The following is a 20,928-nucleotide window of genomic DNA, read 5'->3' as shown; positions in this document are numbered from 1 at the left end:
AATGCATGTCATTTTGGTTACTTTTCCTCATTTTTTGCACTTCTACCAGAATTCCAGGGGGTGCTGCAAGGAGAATAATTCACGCAGCACCCCAAGCTTCCCAGCGCCATGTACTTTTGATTTGTTTTTCTCTTTTATTCAAGTCAAGTTGTTGGGCTCGATGTGGCCTTTAAATGGGAAATTCGTCGGTGTATATTAACACGATTAAAATTATGTTCCATGTCCAATAAACATACGCTGAATTTTCACGAAATTTATATTTCCACTCGAGGCAGATTGTGTAAACATAGTCATATGTTAGCCATTGGATGTGATCATGATCATGAAACAATTACAAATTATCACAATTTTTCTGATTTGTTAAGTTTTTTTTTGCTGAGCGTCTGTGTATATTAACAAGATTAAACATGTATTTATGAGAGTAGGGAGAATTAATGAATTCATCAATTGAGAAAATAAGTTCATCCAATCAGCATGACCCAATTTAGCCCCATATATTGATACCATGGTATTCCTAAATCGAAAGCATTTATTCACGAGGCTCTTAAAGGGGAAGTTCACCCTGAAATAAAGTTTATTGTAAAAATAGCAGAAAAAATGATAAAAAAATATTGCCGAAGGTTTGAGAAAAAAGTCATCAAATAATTATAAAATTATTAGGAATTCAATTATTTGATTTGTGACGTGATATGCGAGCAGCATTCCTACATAGCGAATGGTAAAAAATCAATGAAATGTCACTTTCTCAGATAAAATTGAAAATGGTTTTCACTGTACCTTTTGTATATCAATAGACAAATCATTTCACACACAATCATGAATAGAAAACAAAATTAAGTCATCAGGAACCATACGAAATTTGAAATTCATGGATTTTATATTACATAACACATGGAGCAGCTGCTCGTTTATGACGTCGCAAATCCAAAACTTTGAACTCTAACAACTTTCTTACTCTTTAACGGATTTTCCTCAAACCTTCACCAATATTTTTTTACTATTTTTTGTGCTATTTTTACAACAAAAAAGATTTCTTCAGGGTGAACTTCCCCTTTAATCTTATTCATCGGATGGGGAGGTGTGACGCTGAATTCAAAATGGGTCTTTTTCATGTTTGTTAATTCTAAAAAAAAAGACATTCCATGAAACTCAACGAGAGAGCGTGGAAAAAATGCGGTAAACTGGCTTGGATGCCGCGAAGAGCATTTCGCTATTTTGCTAAATTTTACTTGTTTTTTTTACGATTTATCTACATTAAGGACAGCTGTTGCCCCCATGTTACCGGCATGTGTACTTTTTATGAAAACAAAAAAAATGGCAGTGCGATTCAAGTAGATTTTGTAGATTCTTCTAGGGAAACCTCTGTAAATTTCAGGTACTCTGTCTGTTTTAGCTGAGCGTAAATTTTCCTTTATGTAGTTTGATGTAATCGTTGATGTTAGAAGGGAGATGGGGGGGGGGGGGGGTGATGCGAGATAGGTAAATAGATCGATAGAGAGATGGGTATATACATGTATGCACATAGATATAAATGTACATGTATATAGGGAAAGACATAAAGAGAGAGAGAAAGAAAAATAGAGGGGCTAATAAAATTAAATGCTCGTAACATATCAGTCACACTCTAAACCACTGAATTAAATTTTACACAATATTGGGTAAAAAGTGAACATGCATGTTTGCTGGGTACTTTTTCTTTTACCCCATAATGGCTATTTCAACGCAACATTGCGTAAAATTTACAAAATATCTTTTTACCTACCCAACGTGCATGTTCCCATTTTCCCAATATTGGGTACACATTTTTTAGAGTGTAATAACCATGATATTTGTACACTGCAAAAACACCGGTGTTAATTTAACACTAGTCCGGTATCTATATCGGTCCACACCAGAGAAACATGAAACAACACCAGTTGATAAAATCAAACCGATATTGGTTTAACATTAATTGATGTTGCATTAATGCCAAAGTGGTGTTAGCCTAACGCCAAAACCGGTGTTGTTTCTACACACACATCTCCGGCGTGGACCAATGTAGATATCAGGCTGGTGTTAAAACACCGGCATTTTTTAGCGTATAGTATGAACAATAATTGCTTGTCGATTCGTTTCCCACTTCATATAGGGGAAGGCGGGGTAAGTTGTGACACTTTTTGCATTTTGCATGTTAGAATTGATATGACTAGTACTATTGTAGAAATAAGTACCTTGCCTTTAAATTTGATTCTTGGGAAATGTTTTTCACCTACATATAACTTTCTACCCCCACACTGAAAGTCATCGTGACCTTTGAAAAAAACCGATGTCAAATGGCTCAACTTGCCCCATATATGGGGTAAGTTGTGCCACCGTCTGGGGTAAGTTGAGCCACAAAAACTATGTACAAAATGTATGGGGGGAGAACCAGCATGTCAATTTTTTGTTTAAAGTCTTTTCACTTGCTTATTCTCTATAAATACTAACATCCTTTAAAAGGAAAAGAGCAGTCATGTAAATTTGCTCCTTTCAGCCTGCATTTCAATCGATTTTTATGGTTTGTTTGTTTTTTAAGATACATTACCATAAGAGTTACCATGGCTCAACTTGCCCCATGCTGTTTGGCTCAACTTACCCCAGTCCGAACTTAGTGCGATAATTTTGTATCCACACATTTATTATGCATCCATCATATAAAAGACTATGACAAGAATGAAGATCCATACCTGGACTAACAATGTTTTTATTATGTCTTTACAGTATTTAAAGACATGTTTGTGTATAAAGCACTTATCTATTTCACACTCTTTTTTACTTTTTTGGCTGAAATTCATACTTTTCCCTCTAAAAAACTACTTTTTGTTTCAAAGTGGAAAACAATGTGGTGGGGTTAGGGGTTATGCTATGGGTCATCAATACATGACACCACCACGATGTCTAATTCATTCATTATGGGCCTGGGGCTGGTGGCTCAACTTGCCCCTATGCTCAACTTACCCCGCCTTCCCCTACACATCCCTGTCTCGATCCTTCCTCTCGAGTTTTATGATTCCTCCGCTCTATAAAGGGTCATTTTAAACCAACTTCTTTTGCAGTCAAGCTCATCACAGCCAGTTACGTGCATTATGGTTTAATGTTTGTGGATTCCTCGTGGCATTGTTATTCAGCTGGTTCATTGAAGAGGAATATAAAGTGTGCGATCTGAAGTTGACTTCATTCTGATGCGTGTGATGGCCTTATTACGGTGTCCTCTGGCGGGTATGTTATACAAAGTTTTACAATGAGACAGTTACCAAGGTAACATAAGAGTCTTCTTTGAAACCTCTCTGCTAGTAAGTCTTTTATAACGTTTTCAATAAAAATGGCCAGAAAATGAGAGAGTGGACATTAAAGAAATATTACATTTAATGTTGTTCATAAACTCGATACGAGTATTTCTCTACCAGTTTTACTCGCCTATATCGTCATTCTGATTGATATTATTAAAATATTTGAATGAGGCGGTTTAAACTAACCTAGGGAATTTAGATTATTGGAATTTTCTTTGTCGTATTGCATGTTCTTTTACTGAAGAAAGCTTATCATTGCTTTGTCTTGAAATAAATAGTATCTAGTTTTGTCAAAAAGTTTTCCATGGTATTCGTCATCAAACAATTCCGAAATCAAAGATTCTGAGGATTATCATTGTATTGTCGGAAACACAAAAGGATAACAATGAGAGAAATTTAATCAAATCAAATTTTGATCAAATTATGGAAAAAGAAAAGCGTGTCTTCAATAAGCAATGAAAAATAATGAACCATAGATTTTGCAGTCATTTTTATGATGAATATGCATTGATAGAGAAAATTATTTACCCTTTCTCACAAATCGCAAAAGAAAAAATGGGGTTTGTAAAACATGTATAGAAGCAGGGACTTCCAACTCCCTGTTGAAGATAGATAACATTGGTGGTGGTGGCGGGGTGGATCGTTTACATTTTAGAAGGATTTTATCCAGTCTGTCTAGAGTTGTTGTAGATAATTGTCGATTCTCTATAGATAAAGAGAACAACGACCGTGGTATTTTAAGGGTTTTATGACTCATTTACCGCTCTCAAACTCTTGTCTAGCATCATGCAACCATTGAGTGAACGGTCTATTCTGATAGCGAAATCATTAGTTCGACATGTAGCTTAATAGAACATGATGGCCAATTTACAATCATTTAAAGGTGTTTGGATACCAGTTTGATATCCGTATAGGCATCAGGGGAATTACGTAGACAAGGTTACAGCAGATCTCGATCGGATAATAATATTATAATAATTACTCTACGAAAGGGGAAATTCATTCGTTCTTTCCCCATTGTTAAAAGTTCGAACATCACTCCCCCATTATCGCTTTTAGGCAGATAGTAATAATGATGATATAAGAACCACTGGCGTACAGATGGCGGGGGGGGGGGGTTGTTGGGGCTGGGAATTCGGCCCCTGAAATGTTTCACGACCAAGAAAAATAAAGGAGAAAAAGAAAGAAAAGTAAGATAGTGAGATACTTATTATTTTATTTTCTGATTAATACGTAAAACCAATTTAGGTTTTCATTTTAAAAAGGTCAAAATTGTTACTCGCTCGCTCGGAATCTGTAACAAATTTAGCTACAGACGTCATGTTCCCTATTTAAAAAAAAATCTAAAACCGCCACTAATATAAATTCATGATAAAAAACAGTTTTCCATTTTGCAGATAACGTATACACTGGGGGCCTTTTGTCACCATTAGCCCTGGCCTTTACCCGGTCGGTGTATCCCCATGATCCCGGCGCACAAGCATATCAAGGAATTCGATTCGATTATCAATAATGTTTTCTCTTTTCATTTATAGATCAGTCGAATAATGCACAAACGTATTTTAGTTCCTCATTTTACATGCGCTACATATACACCTGCATGTCATTGCGTACTTGTGTTCTTGTTCTGATGGCTCTTGATAAAAAGAAAATGAAAATAAATGTACAACATAAGCGACCAGCAATTCTATATATACACATGTTTCAATATCTCAAGCATTAGCGAAAAGCAAACCACTTGAGTAAGTTACATAAAGAGGAGAAACCGAGGGTCTTGATACAGAATACGATCTGCAGGTATTTTCGAGACAGCATGGCGAGCGTTCGAAAAAAAAACCAATTAGTATGAATAAATATGTTGAGGGTTGTACAGTACACCAGTATTTTCATATTGCTACGTCATTCAGATTTTGATATCATCTTCATGATCAATATTTTCAAAAAAGTATTTTACATACTGCAGTATTGAGTTGACCGATATATAACATTCAAAATAAACTAGTCATACATATTTAATACGCCTTCTTCCGTTGAACCGACCCCATCAATTACTTAAAAAATTGAAGTTCCGAGTTTGAAAAAGTGGCTTCGTATACACTCTTAAAATAGTTGGACAAAAATGTCAAAATTTTAACCAAGCCTGGGCAACATTCTGTCCACACAACAATTGGTTAAAATCTGTCCAAATAGGGTGATAAAAACTAACAATTGGGTAATAAATTTGCTTAATTGGATAATAATTGCCCAGAAAATATATATTATTTACCAACATTCATTACCTTACATAGTGGACAGTACGTTGCCCAAAATTCCAAGCGTGTTACAAAATAAGAAATAGTCACGATGGCTTTCTCTCACTACCCGTGTCGCATGTAGCATCGCTGTATATCATCCATGTGCCCAATTTTCTGTATCATTTTGCAAATATTTGCGGATGATCCAAAAATATCCTCTTGAATCAACTGTCTGAGAGGATCTGAGTGTATTTAATCTGCATAAAAGAAGTGTGTGTGTGTATTCTCCAAACTCGCATCCTTACCCCATATCTCAGTTGCGAAGCTAATTTCAGATGATCACAGCATGGATCCATGAGAAGTGTAACAAAATAAGTAATTATTATTTTTCTCATGTAATTTTATTATTAATTAACCAATTAATTAATTTATTTGTTTATTTATTTATTTATCTATTTTTTTATAATTAATTAATTTATTTATTTATGTGTGTATGTATGTCTGTATATTTTTATTGATTTATTTATTCATTTATTATCGTTATAATTACTATATATTTTTTTTTTGGGGGGGTGGGGATGGTGTGCATCGAATAAGCCAGTTCGTAGTTCCTTTCTGCGCATGATCAAAAGATTCTACGCATGATCAGAAGAAGGTCATTTGTACTAAAGTGACATGGTGGTTTAAAATCTAATGAGATAAGCACCAAATTTGATGTCTTGATTATTCATATATTCTTTTGAATTGTCGTTTCCATTTACAACCACAAAAAACATCAATGCTTCCACGAACGACTGGTATTTCACAGTTTGACAAGTACATTGTGCAACATGCTAAGATATGCATTCAAAGTAGGAATGCAACAAATACCTTCATTAAGTGTTCATTAGTGTGCTATTCTAGTCACCTGGTCTATTCAATTTCTTCATCCTGCTATGTAAGGCAAGCTTACGTAATATCGTGCTTTGAAATCTGCTATCGTGATGAAAGAAATGAAAGGTCATTTGACCAATATTGCCCATGAAGTAACTACGAACTAGTCTATTACACTCCCTCAGCCAAAAGCAAACTGGTTAAAATGAGTGAGCACTCAGATTGGTGCAACCTGTTATGTCTCCTCAATTCTTTTTTTTTTAATGTATTCTCGTAAAAAGAAGGTTTTAAGTAATTGTGAATATCAAATAGTCTTAATATGACCGAAATAACAATTGGTGAGAGCTAGAAATTTGTAATCATCTTTTTAAAGTAGTTTGTTTTAGACAAGCGAAAATATTTCTATGAAGCTGCATTTCCTGCTCGGTAGCAACAATTAGCTTCCCTCATCGATTTGGAAATTCTGAAAAGAGCATCCGTTTGTATTCCGGTCATTAATGTTGAATGTTCCTTCAATCATTCAATATCATTTTGTTGTCATAAAGATATTTTTTGCTGAAATCTGATAACACGAGAAATGAAATATAAACGTTCCTTGGTATTACGGGGTTCGTTTGCAGAAAGGGTGATCATATTGACACAACAAATACGCCTCCAAATGAATACATACAGACTTGAAGATGATGGAAGCTCTCGACAAAGTTTAGACGGAAATACTTCAGTCTCTTGGGGTTTTTGTAAATAAAAGGGATTGGTACTCAATATAGAGGCATTGGATGCTAATTGTATGAGTCAATAAGATGTTAATTTTTATCCAGTCCATTGGTTTATCAAGTGGCTGATGAGAAATGTCATGAAAGTTCAAAATGAAATAGGAATTTGTAATACACTCAACCATAATTAAAGGGGCACTGAACTCGGAACGAAGTGGAATTTCAATTTAATTCAAAATCTCAATTTCAAGTTCAATTCAATTCAATTTCTGCCAAAGGATTACGTAAATGGATCTGTTTATGCTCAATATACTGACTGTAGGAACTAGGCAGGATTGTTCTTTCATGTTAGTGATCAATCGCTAACCCTTTTTTGTCACGGGGTCCTGGTAGAGTCTTGACACCCATTATGGTCATTTGATCTCCATTGAAAAACTGAAATTCCTAGAAGCATATACAAACAACTCTTTTTGGTGCAAATATTGTGTCAACTTTGTTTATGATGTAAAGATTAGAAAGATATCCATCTTTACGAGTACATTTTTATTTCTAAAGAGTACATGTCCGATGTTGCATCTTGGGTAAAGATGTAGTTAAGGTGTTGAGATGGCGCTGTTCAGAATGGTTTTGGAGTAGTGGCTTCATTTAAGTTATTGAATTTGCTATAATTAGCGATAGTGTACCATTATAAAATATATAAGTGAATAAAGAAGTGGTTTGATAAATTTCAGTTAAAATGAAAATGAAATTATATATTTCCACTGTACGCTATACATGTAATTGTTCTAGAATCCTCACATTCACAGCGATATGGGATAAATCATATTAAGCGATAAATCAAAATCGACTTTTAATTCAGGCATACTAGCGACTAAGAACTGATGAGATATCTGGAGTCCGCTTCATCATGTTCATAGAACTTGTTATAGTAACACATTAATGATAGCAGTTGAAAGCTACCGAAATCCTTCAATGTGATTGGCTGATATTAAATTTGTTATAGAAATCGTACATTTGTTATTATAACAAGTCTTGTTGAAACGAGACCCTGTTCTGCGAAAACTTTAAACCCCCTTCTGACAAATAGTACCTCCCGTGCTATTCATCAAACTTGAAATACGGAGTATCATCGTCACTTTCTGACTATAATAAGGCCTACATCTGTCCGTAGTAACTATGATCAGGGATGTGTTAGGAAGGATAGGAAAGTCAAGCACGATACATTCGAAATCTATAGGAATACAAGAGCATCCCAATCACTGACAAAGCATTCCACGGGGGTTTGATATTCCATGTGGCGTGCCGATGTTAACCCTTCGGATCCGAATGGATTCTGCCAAAGCGAAATATCAGTATTTACGCCTTTTGTCTCTAAAAGCATTGTTTTTCAGCAATCTCTTTTGGAAATTTCAAATCAGTTATGGACAGTAAAAGAGAAGCTCTTGTGATGTTTTCATGCCAACATGATATAAAAGAATCGTGAAAAAAAGACATATTTAATTTTATAACTACTTCCAAAATTGACAAATTTCAGCATTTTCCGACAATTTGTGCTATTTAAGAGCTCAGTCATTTTGAAAAATATATGATTATGAACGTATTTTGTATAACAATTCATTCGTGGTCATGCGTGATTCTGAGATAATTAGCTCTTAATATTACTCGAATTATGGTGATTTCTGTTCGCTGATACCAATTATACATGTACGTACTAATGCATTATCAAAAACTGCACCAGCCAAATTAAAATCCGAATTTCTTTTGTTGCTAAGGGAATCTGTCGACAAATGAAAATGTCTTCATTGTTGAAATACCAGAAAAGACATGGTTAAAACCCATGTTTAAAGATAATATCCTGTCGTCGGCTCGTCAGATGGGGTTAAAGCAGGCTGGTACTATAGCGAAGAGATTCCTATCCTTCGTAACACATCCCTGCTATGATCAGGCTACGAGTGAAATGACTCAGTCACACGAAATAAATCGATTCAAGGCCGATCTAAACGATTGCATTATTTCCAATGCCAAAGTGTCGATCGCTTTGGGTTGGTTCGGGTGTGTCTGTGTTTCTGATGAGCGGACGATGCGCGGTCAATGTCCGGTCGGTGCATATTTTTTTTATTTCATAACTCTATGCTTGTCTAGCGAGCCAGGTGTTCAGAGAGGAAGTGTAACGAATGAAATGACATGTTCTTCCTGAAACCATTGACCTACTCTAGTCCATGCTGAAACGGACATCGTCCTCTTTTTCACTTGAGACTGTCGCATCTGTGTGTACATTTGATACTCGACAGCTGAAATCAGTCTGTTTAGAGGAGTTTTAAACATTTTTTGTGGCTTTTAAAAATATTTTTCCTCCTACACAGACGTCCTGCCATTATGCACGCAATATGAGGGACCTCATCATCATCATCATCATCATCATCACCATCATCATCACCATCATCACCACCACCATCATTATCATCATCATTATCATCATCATCATCATCACCACCATCATCATCACCATCATCATCACCATCATCACCACCACCATCAATATCATCATTATCATCATCATCATCATCATCATCATCATCATCATCATCATCGTCGTCGTCATCATCATTATCACAATCATCATCATTAGCATCATCATCATTATCATCATCATCATCATCACCATCATCATCATCATCACCTTCATCACCACCACCATCAATATCATCATCATTCTCATCATCATCATCATCGTCATCATCATTACAACAATCATCATCAACATCATGCATCACCATTGTTACCATTGATATTGTATAAATTTCGCTTTTCAAGTTTCTTGTTGGACTCATTATTCATATTGTCTGCCACACAGTTCAAATGTTCATTCCGATTGTCTAAAATTAAATCACTTGACAAATTGTCACGATGGGCAATATGATTTTTTTTTAATTAAATAAATGCTCCATTTTCCTTCAATAAAGAAATCCATCTCCGATGTGGAATACATATAAAGCAAATAATCACCGTTTAATCTCAGTCGATGAGATAAAAAAGAATAAAGAAAGCTATCACATCCTCTTTGATGAACGTTTAACACTGTTTAAGCTATCTGTCCTCAACTTCGCTTCGAAACATATAGCTACTGGACATTCAAAATGTCTTGGAAATGATTATATATATCTCACAACTTTTTTCAAAGCTTATTATTTGCTCATTATTGAAAAAACAAATGTCTTCTTGCTATAGTTCTAGCTTCAGACTTGGAAGCTCAGTTTAGTATAGATGTACCATATGAAATTCAGCCTCCTGAGCTTTTTTACTCTTCAATATATATTTTTTTCGTAATTTTGCGATTTCGGCGAGCCGCTGTTTCAATAAAAATATTTACACGACCAACAACGTTGCTATTTTTAAAGGAGTACCGACTTCTATAACACCATTTCAATTCGAAACCCAATCATCGTTCTTGTAGATATACCAAAGAAAATGTATGAATATTTTTAGAAAGACGTTGTTTTTCAGCTGGAATTTACGATAATCTTAGCACCTTATAGCAGCAGCAGTCCCAAGTGTGTTGTATGAATTGGTTTAGGTCGGAGGTGGCAAGCATACAAAGTCTAGTATATCCATCTTTTACACGCAACCACATATTGCAACTTGAAACTTCTTCAACCAAACTTGACCGAGATCGGCGATGGCACTGAAATTTGTGTTTTCTTGGCGGTAAAAGAAAAAAAATCAATACAATTGAATTTCATTCAATGCAGCTTTGACTTGGCTCTCGAATCTGTAAAGTGGCGTCTGACTGCGATTATGTTTTATGGGATTGTAATTAACCGTTTTATTGACTGCTTTGTGTACCTTTGTCTGTAATAAAAAAAGTAAATAGTAGATTCTGAGTATGATATTTCTATTACTGTAATTCCATACTTATTCCACGTTTTCATTTTTACATTCTTCAAGGCTACGTGACTTCATAACTTTCAAGTTAATGGAGAACGTAAATCAGAGAATTTAGTTTACCCGCATTTTTGTTAATTGAAGTGCTTTCTGATTTCAATAAAATGAAATCATGAAATGAGTGTATCGATATCAAATCGTTTTATGCATATTCCAGGAGAAACTTTCCATGATTTCGTCTCTAGAACTAACACAGACACAAACCTCTTATACGCATCAGTCCTCGGGGTCCCTTCTACATTATGCATCTCGATGGGGGGGGGGGGGCCCTGAGTGGGAGATGAAGAGGAGACAAGGCTTAGTCTTGGGTGTGTTGTGCGGGGAGCGGGGTTGTGTCATGTATATATTTTTTCTTACTCGGTGAAGAAGTCGTGACCTATCCTGCCTATAGGCCTTCTTCTTAAATGCATCAGTCCTCCGGGTACCTTCTACATTTAACATTTCGTGGGGGGGGGGGGGTGGTCCAAGGCTAGATCTTTGGTATGTTGTGTGGGTAGTGGGGTTGTGTTATATAAGTACTTATACATGTATATCCAGGCCTCCAACTTTTGTAACACAATACCAAAAAAAAAAATAAAGTCTCTATGTTTATTCTTAGAAAGTATACAATAATCTGAATAAAGATTTGATATATAAAATACACACAAAAACAAAACAAAACACAACATAAACAAAACAAACAAAACCTTTTCCACACCCCCAAATAAAATATTCTCTTTTTGTTTTGGATCTACTCAAACATATCTTTTGCTAACCCTGGAGATAGGAACCCCCCACACACACACACACACACACAAAACAGTAACCCCTTCCTCGATCGGTCTATGTCAAGGGCACAAACAATCGGATACTCTGCCCACTGAAAGCACCTGTCTTTGCACTGACAAGCGTGTTATGTTTGCGGGAGGGAGGCAAACCAATACAGGTGTCTTGATCTAGGGGTAATATGATCCCACCGCGGGAGCCCTTTTCAATGATTGCTTCTTATATAGTGAGGATCAACGGAACACAAACTCCCAAATCAAACCCATTCCCGGCCCAAGGACTGGCAGCTATCGTTTCTGTTATCAATTTAAATCCGTACACAGAAGTTCACATATTTTTGCACGGTATTTAGAGCTTACATCATCTGTATTTAAAGCAAACCGACGAGTATATATATATATGTAATAATGTCTACATTTATACCCATATATTAGAATTACATATGCTTCAACATTTGGAAAGACTATTATACTGCAGAATTATTAACCGAAAAAAATCTGTATTGTTTGATGACTAGGATACGATCCATGGGCAGTCTAACCTGCTTCAACGCAGTTAATTTGATGTTCATATACTTACTCAAGTTTATCCTTAATACGAAAAGCAAAATGAATGATAATTCATTCAATATTTTAACAGTTATGAACTTGAATGGAAACCGGGTTGTATGTAGGATGTAGGATTTGTATAGCGCACGTATCCACCTTGCTAGGTGCCCAAGGCGCTCCTACATTACCCCGGCTATCCTAGTCTACAGATTCTGGTGCGCAAGCTTTTTGAAGAATTATTTCCTGCCGGCACCCATTTACCTACCTGGGTCGAATGCAGCACAGTGTGGATAAATTTCTTGCAGACGGAAAACACGCCATGGCTAGAATTCTTTTTCTTCTACTTGATGATACTCCTCAACGTCCCTATCAGAGGAACCACCCGAGGAGGAATTGTAAGTGCGCACTTTGTTTCTTATTAGCCCTTGTTGCTTAAGTCTTTGTTGCGAAAGTATAAAGTTGTCTGTGTTCTAAAATTAATGGAGACTGAAATTGATTGGATGTCGGGGGGTAGAAAATTCCAGTCCTTGATGGTACGTGAAATACACGAGTTCTTAAAGCAATTGGTGCGAGTTGCGTACTTGAAAAATTTTCCAATGTGCGTCTGGTAGCTCGAGTCGCCGGACGTAGATAGTCCGACACCGGCAGGGCCAAGTGCACCCAAGGCCTTGTGCAGTATACCAACCCTCGAAACTTTCCTTTTGTCGAAAGGAAATCCCATCCTAACCCCTGCATTAGTTTTGTAGCACTGGTGGTTTGCCTATAGTCACTACATACCATTCTGGCTGCCCTTCTTTGCACCTTACCAATTTCATGAAATATGTTCCTTTGTATACGGGTCCTAAACGCTAAAACTATACTCTAAGATTCGGGTAGGACTAAAGTTGTGTAAGCTGTAGCTTTTGTGTGTTTGTGCATGATAACAAGTTACGTTGACTTTATTTGCAGAAGTTGTGATTTTGGAAATATGCTTGTCCTATTTAAGATCTTGAGAGATATTGACACCAAGGTATGAATGGTGGGTGGTTTCCTGTAGATCTACGCCACCCAAGTTTAATTTGGTTGTGAAAGGTGATCTAGAAGAAGTTATCCGAAGAACAAAACATTTCTCTGGGTTAAGTTTCAATTGCCACTTATTTTCCCATGCAGAAAGTTTGTCCAGGTCATTCTGTAGTCTAGTAGCGTCATTTTGGGATTTGATGTTAAAGTATATGATGTAGTCGTCCGCGTAAAGTCGTACAGTAGAGGTCAAGTCGTCTGGTAGGTCATTTACATAGATGATAAACAATAAGGGTCCGAGCACTGTGCCCTGCGGACGCCTGACTGTACTTTAGCCCACTGTGAATATGACCCCCCCTAATACCACTTTTTGGTATCTATTCTGTTTTGTTCTGTTTACGGATAACCTTGGTAGGAATGAATTTATCCATTATTTTCTTAAGACGCGCTTTGAAAACATTCCACATTTGTTCCACAGATTCGTCATCTGGACCAGGGGAACAGAGCTCTTCACTGAATTCATTCAGTTCGGCTTTAATGCCAGTTGAGCCTGCTTTTGCATACATATATACACTTCGTGGTTTGGATTTGGATATTTGGGTGTAGTATTTATTATAAGCATGGGATTGCCATCGTGAACACTAATTCCAGGTATGAGTATTGACCTTTCATTCGAACACACGACCCTCTGTTTTTTAAAGGCGAAAGTCAGAACCACTAGACCACGACGCGCCCACGCGTCAGGGCGGTTGTCAATTTGATTATACCGTAATGAAACAAAAATAATGATATTCGTCGAGCAAAACAACAACAAAACACACTTTCAAACAAATAAAAAGAATGAAATAAAAACGAATCTAATTTTAAACGCAATAGGAATATGAACTGACAAACGAAAGCTAAACTATTCCCATGTGAACTTCTGCCTAGAATTCTAATCAATTTGATTAAGTCCTCGACACAATTGCGATCTCGACGGTTAGATATTGCTTGAAGATAAAAGTAGAGTATCATTTGAGCACTTCTTGGATTTGCCCCCAAAAGTCGTCTCCACGGTGCTTCTGTCCAATGATCATCTGATTTTCGTGGAAAACCGCGCTTTTTATAAATAAATAAGATAACATTTTTATTCAACAAGGCACATGATAATTTTGTATTCAATTTCGTGATATGGTGCGCGCATGAAATGCACACCTTTACTTCGCCTTGGGAATTATAAAGACACAATACAGTTTTGAGCACGTCGAGATTTAATTGATCTCTTGCGAGGAAGAATTGTTCTGTATTTATGAAATAACGCAATTCTTTTGTTCCTTGGAACTTCGAAATGGAACTTTAATCAGCATTGTTTTCTCGACTGGAAGAAAAGGGCGAACGGCTCAGTTTCTTTTGTTTGACTTTTTCTTTAAGTGTTTGGCTTTTTGGTGGAAAAGTTATACACAAAAAGAAAATAAAATCTATCACAAAGGCGGCAGGAATAATTTTGTAATAACATCAATTTGTTCGTTTGTTTCGTTATTATATTCATATGAAAACGGTGAAAAGCATGAAGTTATTTACACATTCATCCAAATAGAATACATAATGTACAATGCCTTTCAATTGGAAAAGGGGATATGCAATGCGCAAAAAATTATCAAGTTGAAAAAAAATGACAAAGGAAACTCTACCAATAAGTAAGTTAAATCCATCCATAATGTAAATATGTAATCAGATTATACGGATACCAATTTTTAGCATTAAAAAAGCACGGCCGATGACAGCGTTCGAATCCCGCTGAGTCGCTAAATTTCATTTTGGAAAACAACGAATTACCAATAAGTGATCTGATCAGATATTGCTAAAATTCATACATAAATGTAGAAAATTAAAATGTTAGTTTTTTCTTTATTTATTATTGCTTTAAAATTGACAAGTCGTTCTTTTGAATTTATTGTTATTACTATTATTGTTAAACAAAATAATGAAATCGAGCAAAGATTAATCTTCCTGTTTCACATTCTCTAGATCTCTGCTGAGAAATAATTATTTTCCAATGGAATCGGGTGCACCTATAAGTATATTTTGAAGATGTGTTCTTTTTTGTCCATCAGTTTCCATCACTTCGCTCGCTCGCATCTTCCTAGAATTTCGCTCTATCCGCCATATCTAGCCCCCTCAAAATATTTGGCTCATACATGTATACGCTACTGGTTTTAACCTTTTCCTTCTCTTTTCCTGATTGCTGGTAAGCGCTCCTTGTCATTAGCATCTGACTGTCTGTGTACGGTTAATCACGTGACCTGTAATTTGTGACATCTCGGAAGAAGTCATGTGATCTCTTTGGTGAAATGAAGACGGTATTTGAAGAGCACTTGACGAATACTCTAAGTGAAAAGTGAGGACTGACCAGTAAATGCCCTCAGTTAACCTGATTTTAATCATTCTAACACGCCATGTATAGTAGGTTTATAATAAATTTGAAAAACCTCTGTAACCGCGGTAATGGCTGGGAAATTCGATTTGTCATCTTGGAAGGAAATAACTAAATACACTAAGATATCTAGTACTAGAATGAAATCGTTATTTTTAAGCCCACTAGATCGGGGAATATGCAATGTTTTTGAAAAAACACACCCCTTATTTGATACATAGGAACGACGTCTCTAATTAATTAACAATTATTCTATTAACCTGGTAATATTTGGTCATCGGATCCTGGCTTGTCATCACAATATACACACTTTCTCCACTCCCTGGGGAAGCATTCGAACATTCAATGATTAATTGCATCGAAGTTTAGGCACGATTACATGTTTGTCATTGAGAGGTGATTAATTTGTCGTCTTCTATATTTAGTCCCTTTCTTTATAGCATCCCTTATACACTGTCTATTTCCCGCATATTCTCGACTTATTTGAAACCAGATTAACTTTCTCTTCTTATATTTGAATATTATTCAACCATGATAAAGTTGCGTCTGATTCAATTTATAAGTATAAATAAAGATAGTATGTATATCTCTTTGGGATAAGGATCATTCTCTGGAATCCTAGGCCGGCGGGTAAGGGGTGGTCTCCGACCAGTTTCTACGTCAGGGGGAAATCCCCGATGATGTTATCTCGGGGATCCATGCGACTACCATAATCATGTCATAATCAATGGTGTCGTTTTGAGTTACCCCCACGGGTCGACATCATAACACCTCCTCGTCATTCTTTTTTGTATTATAGTCTACGTCTACAGACTCGAGTTCGACGCTTCTAACCCGGTCCCCAAATAGCCTGAGCGGAGCCATGAGGAGGAAAATGTGAAAGAGATGATTTGAAAACCAAAAGGAACTCCACCCTGAAGTCAAGTTTACACAAAACTATTAAATTTATCTACGGTCAAAAGTCTCGCATTCGACTATTTAAACAACGAAACGTATCAATGCAAAAATTGCCCAAGAAAAGAATCTGTGGCGCCACTTACCATCTCATGCAGTATTTTTGAATCCCAAATCCGAAGGTCGACGATTTTTAGAGCATTTTTTTTCTTCATAAAGATGTGTAAGAATAAGTAATTATGTACATGTATTATCGCCCTTTCACACGGTTAAAAAAATCGTAATTTGAATGATGATTCCAATGCACAATCCTGGGTGATTCCACTTTGCTGGTAAGCTATGGAGTCAACGCCACTAATAAACGTTATCAATCCCACGTGTCTTGTCCAGGTCGGCGCAGGCGAGGCGTGTGCCCAAAGAGAAGTGTAATACCTCGGGGTAGATTGAATTCTATCCAAAGGATCTTGTGAAGATAGTGGATACAATCTCGTCGAAAGCTACCATGCAAAAGTGGATAGGAAAGGTCTTGAATACAGTGGATTTTTTTTTTGGGGGGGGGGTGGACAGAAATAGATTGATGATCGATGAAAATATTCAAGTGAGCGAGCAATATGAACAAGCGCGTCGATGATGGTGTGTGTAAACAATAATAGCATAATCTAATGCATCCTTTGTTTGGATCCATTTGAAGTGTGAAAAAAAACTAGGATAAACTTAACAGGGGGAGGGGGCAACTGCACCCTTTCACCCTTCTCTGTATGGCCATTGGTGTATACAAGTGACTTGTAGATATATGTAGTTTCGTGGGTTTTTTTTTGGGGGGGGGGGGGTGTAAGCTACACTGCAACTTGGATATGGAAGGGAAAGAGCGATAAGCTTGAGAAGGAGGGATGAAATTTAGGACTGGAGATTCTCGAGACATCGATGGATTCTTCTTTCTTGTACCTTATTCGAAAAGTACATGAAGATGGACGTTAACGATGATCAAGAGCAACAAGTTGTCTCCTGGAAGAAGCTCTTTTTGACCTCATTTCCCCTTTCTTAGATAATTTACTCAATGTTTCACTTTATTGTCATTTTATGGTGAATCATAAACTCTTCAACAAAGAAAGTTTCGTTAATTTATATTTCTTTTTGTGTAGCACTGAGGAAAACTTGTGTAGTCCTGAAATAAACTTGGGATTGATAAATTGTGCATCACCTGCTTATATTGTTCAAGTATAATGGTAGAACTCGCATTAATTTGATTTTATTTTAATTCATTTCCGTTAAGAACAACTATCGATACAAATGAAAACAATATACATGTATGTGAAATAAAATAGATAATAAAACGGCGATGGCCTTCTCGATTAATCATGGTACGGCTGGTCTACCGAGGGTCTCTCATCTCTGGTAATGTACAATAATAGAAGAGAGTACCAACTTCTAAAACTTCACTTCACGACGGAAGACATATTCAAGATGAGGAACATGTTTATTATCATCATTTAAGACAAGCTGAAGATCTATCTCTTTTTAGAAACTGTAAATGTTTAGTTGAATGTCAATGATCCGAGGAACGCCGTGTTTACGTTATGTGCAGTCTTAACTGCCACATCTCAGTGAGATGGCCCAGTAAGATTGTGTTCATCTGTTTGTCGAAGAGAGGATAACAGTCTTTTGGTGCTGATTAAGGGGTTCATCGACTTGCCGAAGACACTGGTGAAATGTCATAAAAACTTTACTTTTGTTCACGTTCTTGAACATAATGATTAAATTTCCAGAAGATGTCTAACAGTTTCTTTATCTCAGCGTGATAAACCAACACTAATTTGTGTTAGAAGAATTTAGAACATGATTTCGATATTCATGTTTGTGACATTTATAGTCTTTGTTGTTTTATATACATTCCAAAATTTTTTTCTTGTACCATTCATACTTCTTTTTTTTTACTTTCATGTTTTTTTCTTTTCTGACTTGCGCTTTAACATGCCTTACACGTGTTATGAATTTTCTTTATTATCATTATCATAAAGAATAAAGACATTTGTGATCCAAGTTGTATTTGGTAAGTGAAATAAATGGAGGATATGTGTAGAAAGATAGAAGCAGAAAAAGAGAAATAAACAGAGCAAGAGAGACAGAGAGGGGTGGCACGGGGATGAAGAATGACTTTGATTCAAACTGATTATCAGAAAAAAAAGAACTTGAAACAAACTACAATAGACAGTTAGAGATGTAAATAAAATGTTCGAGGGGGTATTATGAATAGAATGGCGTTTTATCAAAGCAACATCGCTTCTCTACAAATAAATCGGAAAACAATTGGGTGATTGATGTTTCAAACATCGTATTTATTCGTTGTGTTTCTTCGCACTTTGATTTGCAGGAATAAGAGGGGATTTGAAAAGTAATGAATAACACCGCAAATACATTTATGAACCAAGATCCTTGGATTGAATTTCCTTCGAGGCTTGCGTGCAATAGCTCTGCATGGGCAGTTAGTCGTCTTTAAAAGTTGGATTGAAGATATCACCCCTAATGTGTGAAATATTATAAGAAAATTGATGGGACCTTGTTGTATCAGATGACACATTCAAGCACGGATTTCATGATATGATATTCGACATGACACGGCAACCCATGATATCAGTGTCTCAGCAGGTATACCCGGTTACACTATATCAAACCGACTTTAAACTAAACGCAATCATCGGTCATCATTTTGATTTGAGGTGTTTATTTATGACTTGACTGGTAAGTGTTTTTAATTGGTATCGTTTCAGTGCAACCTTGAGAGTTAGGATTTGTCTGAAATCGAATTTAAACTTATCAAATATCACTTTGAGCCGTTTCTTTGGAGAAAGAGCAATTTGGCGAAGACAATCAATTCATAACTGCAGTTTGGAGGGGCGGAGAACTGGGAAGGTGCAATGGGGAGGGTGTATAATTAAGGTTTGGGGTAGGGGGAAGGAAGGGCGTCAAATGATTTGGAAAATACAAATAATCAGTTACATCGGATGCGTTTCATATAGATCGTTATTTTTTCCTGTTTTAGATGACAGGTCTACCTTATTCGAAGTAATTTCAAGCATTGAGACAAACAATATTTTCGACCGGTTCCATGACATTTGGTCCGGTGAAGCGGCGGATCCGGTGCTCGGCAGATACGGTTCTAGGAACACTATCTCGCGGCGGAGCGTGTTCCAACTCCTCTCGAATCAGAACCAATTTCTCTTCAGCAGATATCGTTCGTGCTATCGTTTCTCGATCTGCATGCACACGGTACCCTTTCCCTTCAAAATTATATAGGAAATACCATTTTTATTCATTTAATCTAACAAGAAAATAAATAATAAGAAAATCAAACAGCGTCAACCCCGCAGACTATGGTTCCGAGTAAAGAACGATATCTGCCGTTACGAATGATCCGGATCCCGTATCCGCCGGTGGAACCAGATCTGCCGCTACACCGGCGACAATTGCTCCGATGGATATCTGTTCGTTAAAGATAAATTCCAGTATTGGTAACGATCTCAAAATGACTTTTTACAGAATCTAATATAATGACCACCCAAGTGTCTGTTTGTATGAATAAAAAATATGTGCCAAAGGATTCTGGGAGAAACTGTGTAATTGCTGAGAAATAAGCAAAATAAGCGCGGATTCGGTCACTTCCGTCGGGTCTTTATTCCAGCAATAATAATACTCTGTCCCACGTGCGCCTATCTGTGTTGGTGATCTTCAGTGTGAACGTTTTTCAGCGTAGATTTCAAGATTTTACAAAGTTCAGTTAATGTAACTGTACCAGGTCTAGATCCTCGATTATATTCTGACAATTAAGCCTGATTTTACAGACTTTCTCATGAAATCAGTGTTTACTGCAACTACTGGCATTTCTCTCAAACATAAAACCTAACCTTCAACACGAAATAAACCCTAGTCTTTATCTTGCATTATTCTGGACCAAAAACTACATTACAATCCTAACTCTTAACCTATGCCCTCTGAGATAATAAAGCCGGAGTAATTGTCGCCGAAGAAAATGTCGTGTCACCTTTGAGGTACTCAGAAACGTGACAAAGCGGCCGGTCTAATGCACAATTCATCATAAAATCATATATTATTTGCTAAACAAGCCAGGGCTTTCTGAAAGAAAAACCCAACTGAGAACTCCTGCTAACCTCCGGAAATGGTCAAATCAACGACTTTCCACTATCGTCTTGATTATAATAGGCCTGTCTATGTTTACTTCAT

This window comes from Lytechinus variegatus, chromosome 16 (assembly GCF_018143015.1).
Source record: "Lytechinus variegatus isolate NC3 chromosome 16, Lvar_3.0, whole genome shotgun sequence".
In the NCBI taxonomy this organism is placed as follows: domain Eukaryota; kingdom Metazoa; phylum Echinodermata; class Echinoidea; order Temnopleuroida; family Toxopneustidae; genus Lytechinus; species Lytechinus variegatus.
Note: the sequence above shows the minus strand (reverse complement) of the source record.